Source organism: Lutra lutra, chromosome 6 (assembly GCF_902655055.1).
Source record: "Lutra lutra chromosome 6, mLutLut1.2, whole genome shotgun sequence".
Lineage (NCBI taxonomy): Eukaryota > Metazoa > Chordata > Mammalia > Carnivora > Mustelidae > Lutra > Lutra lutra.
This window is the reverse complement of record NC_062283.1, coordinates 26,110,000-26,114,205: the sequence shown is the minus strand read 5'-3', so window position 1 is coordinate 26,114,205 and position 4,206 is coordinate 26,110,000. Positions and strand designations below refer to the sequence as shown.

The following is a 4,206-nucleotide window of genomic DNA, read 5'->3' as shown; positions in this document are numbered from 1 at the left end:
AAGCTTACTTACTAGAAGGGTAAAATGGCCCTTTGAATATTCAGTTATCATGCTAGCTGGGTACCCTGAAGGGCTGGGACCAGAGTTTCCAGAATTCTGGCTACATATGTTCTGAATCAGTGTCCAATATATGGTGCTGTTTCTCCCATAGACAGGATTCATGGATCCAGAAATTAAGGGGGTAGAAATTGGAGTATCGTGATTCACTATTTCATCTAGTGATTCACCAGCAAAATTTTTGTTTCCTATTCCTGTAACCTTATACCTTGCTGGTCTAGAGACCTAAATTACAGAGGGAGAAATGCCTCCACTAGAAAACACAACGATCCCCTTGAACTGGAAGTTAAGAATGCCACCCAGCCATGGTAAGCTTCTTATGTCTCTGATTCAACAGGAAAAGAAAGTAGTTACTATGCTGGCTGGGGTGATTGATACTAGCTAATAAAGACTCTGATATTGGCTTCAGCCATTGGGTGAAAAGTGGTGTCATTCACCGCAGGAGGCACAAGTCTAAATAGAATGGAAATAAGAATTCCCTCTTGGGGATCTGCCCTATGGAAGCCTTCGATGGAGTGTGGAGATGGTGCCCGGTACTATTGTCCCAATCCCCAGTGCCAGCACAAGCCACGAAAGTCAGGAGAAGCCACAGGAAATCATGGATGTGGTAAAAGATTATGCTAAAGAAAGATAATGTAGAATCATTAGTGATACAGTCACAAGAAAAACCAGATCGAGTTTTGGTTTCATTTAGTGACTTTAACAGTACACAAAGCTGAAGGACTTGTTTGGGTGCATGCAAGTGCTCATACAAGTAGAGCTAAAGGGAAGCAGTGTTTCATAGTCCTATGTCAGCAACAGTTTAATGTCCAGGCCCTCATGGCAATGGGAGACCATGCAAGCAAGCAGATGGTTAAATTTGCTGCCAACATTAACAAAGAGAGCATCGTAGATGTAGAAGGTGTAGTGAAAAAAGTGAATCAGAAAATTGGAAGCTGTACATAGCAAGGCGTAGAGTTACATGTTCAAAAGATTTATGTGACCGGGGCGCCTGGGTGGCTCAGTGGGTTAAAGCCTCTGCCTTCGGCTCAGGTCATGATCCCGGGATCCTGGGATCGAGCCCCACATCGGGCTCTCTGCACAGTGGGCAGCCTGCTTCCTCCTCTCTCTCTGCCTGCCTCTCTGCCTACTTGTGATCTCTGTCTGTCAAATAAATAAATAAATAATCTTTAAAAAAAAAAAAAAAGATTTATGTGACCAGTTTGACTGAACCCCTCTTGCCCCTGCAGCTGAATGATGCTGTTGGACCTGAAGTGGAAGGAGAAGAGCAAGGAAGAGCTACCGTTAACCAGGATAGAGTCCTTGATCTTAGGACTTATCAACTAGTTAAGCAGTCTTCCCTTTCCAGTCTGGCATCTGACATTTTTTTTTAAGATTTTCTTTTATTGTTTTTTAAAGATTTATTTTATTTATTTATTTGACACAAAGAGAGAGATCACAAGTAGGCAGAGAGGCAGACAGAGAGAGGCGGGGAAGCAGGCTTCCTGCTGAGCAGAGAGCCCAATGGGCTCTCAATCCCAGGACCCTGAGATCATGATCTGAGCCGAAGGCAGAGGCTTAACCCACTGAGCCATCCAGGCACCCCTGGCATCTGCCATTTTTTTCTGAGAAATTTAATTAACAAAGGTTTTGGGGAGATCCAAACTCCTAAAATTATCTCAGTTGCCAGTGAAGGAGAAGTCATTTACTGTGTCACATTTTTAAAATATTGCATAGTTGGCCCAGTCCCAACAGCTGTACAAGCAAATGTGTATTTGTGCTGATTTTGAGAAGGTTTTCTGTATTGGACCAGTATTCAAAGCTGTAGACTCAAATAGCCATGGACATCTAACTGAATTTGTTGGTTTGGACATTGAAATGGCTTTTTTTTAAGATTTTGTTTATTTATTTGACAGACAGAGATCACAGGTAGGCAGAGAGGCAGGCAGAGAAAGAGGAAGGGAAGCAGGCTCCCTGCGGAGCAGAGAGCCCAATGCAGGGCTCAGGGCTGGATGCAGGGCTCAGGGCTCAATGCAGGGCTTGATCCCAGGACTCTGGGATCAAGGCCTGAGCCAAAGGCAGAGGCTTTAACCCACTGAGCCACCCAGGCGCCCTATTGAAATGGCTTTTACTTACCATTACCATGACATTGTGGAAGAAATAGTTGAGACCTTAATACTAACATTCAAAGGATTCCCAGAAAGGTTGAAAACTAAAATTCAGTGAATAAACAATTTCTGTGTGAGCCATTCAAACTTTTGGAGCCAACTTTAAGACTTGAGTATTGTGAAGTGTTGGCTATGCTTAAGGAAGCTGGAATCGAAATGGGAGATGAAGATCTGAGTACACCCAATGGAAAACTGTTGGGTCATTTGGTGAAGGAAAAGTATGATACAGACTTTTATATTCTTGATAAATATCCATTGGCTATAAGACCTTTCTATACTATGCCTGACCCAAGAAATCTTAAACAGTCCAATTCTTACACTATGTTAATGAGAGAAAAAGAAATACTATCAGGAACTCAAAGAATGCATGACCTCATCTGCTAACAGAGTGAGCCTTACATCATGGAATATTTTGGAGAAAATTGAGACATACACTGATTCCTTCTGTTTGGAGCCCCTTCTCATGCCAGTGGAGGTCTTAGATTAGAATGAGTGATGATGCTTTTTTTGGGATTGCACAATGTTCATGAGACCTCATCGTTCCCTGGTCATCCCAAACAACTCACTCCTGAAAGAAAGCCATGCTTTTAAAATTATTTCCAGTAATGGGAGAGTCAAGATGGTGAAGAAGTAGCAGGCTGAGACTACTTCAGGTAGCGGGAGATCAGCTAGATAGCTTATCTAAAGATTACAAACACCTACAAATCCAACGGGAGATCGAAGAGAAGAAGAACAGCAACTCTAGAAACAGAAAATCAACCACTTTCTGCAAGGTAGGACTGGCGGAGAAGTGAATCCAAAGCGACGGGAAGATAGACCGCGGGGGGAGGGGCCGGCTCCCGGCGAGCGGCAGAGCAACGGAGCACAAAATCGGGACTTTTAAAAGTCTGTTCCGCTGAGAGACATCGCTCCAGAGGCTTAACTGGGGTGAAGCCCATGCGGGGTCAGCGTGGCCTCAGGTCCCGCAGGGTCACAGAAGGATCAGGCGTGTCTGAGTGTCGCAGAGCTCACAAGTATTAGAACGGGGAAGCCGGCTGCAGAGACAGAGCCGAGGAGTGACTCTCAGCTCGGGGTTACCTTGAACCGGTCGCAGGCTCGGTCAGCTCGGAGCGTGGCCGGAGGCCAGGGTGGCGGGAGTCATTGGGTGCTGTTCTCTGAGGGCGCACTGAGGAGTGGGGCTCCGGGCTCTCGGCTCCTCCGGGCCGGAGACCGGGAGGCCGCCATCTTCATTCCCGTCCTCCAGAACTCTAAGGAAAGCGCTCAGGGAACAAAAGCTCCCGAAAGCGAACCCGAGCGGATTACTCAGCTGGGCCCCGGTAAGGGCGGTGCAACTCCGCCTGGGGCAAAGACGCTTGAGAATCACTACAATAGGCCCCTCCCCCAGAAGAACAACAAGAAACCCAGCCAGGACCAAGTTCACCTACCAAGGAGTGTAGTTTCAATACCAAGGAGAGCGACGGAATTCCAGAGGAGTATAAAGCAAAGCACGGAACTCATGGCTTTCTCCCCATGATTCTTTAGCCTTGCAGTTAAATTAATTTTTTTTTCTTTTCTTTCTCAATTTTTTTTTCTTTTTCTGCTAAATTTTTTTAACTTTTACCCTTTTCTTTTTTAACATTTTTAACTAGTTTATCTAATATATATACATATATTTTTTCCCTTTTTATACTTTATCTTTATTGGTTTTCTTTTTTTAATTTTTTTTCTTTCTTTCTGAACCTCTTTTTATCCCCTTTCTCCCCCCCCCAACGATTTGGGATCTCTTCTGATTTGGCTAAAGCATATTTTCCTGGGGTTCTTGCCACCCTTTTAGTATTTTACTTGCTCCTTCATATACTCTTATCTGGACAAAATGACAAGGTGGAAAAATTCACCACAAAAAAAAGAACAAGAGGCAGTACCAAAGGCTAGGGACCTAATCAATACAGACATTGGTAATATGTCATATATAGAGTTCAGAATGACGATTCTCAAGGTTCTAGCTGGGCTCGAAAAAGGCATG

The 4,206-nt window shown here is 44.4% G+C and overlaps 1 pseudogene; it reads left to right on the top strand.

Moving 5' to 3' along the window:
- The first annotated feature begins 2,071 nt into the window (after positions 1-2,071).
- LOC125101544 (aspartate--tRNA ligase, cytoplasmic-like) lies at positions 2,072-2,795 on the top strand (annotated as a pseudogene).
- Positions 2,796-4,206: the final 1,411 nt, after the last annotated feature.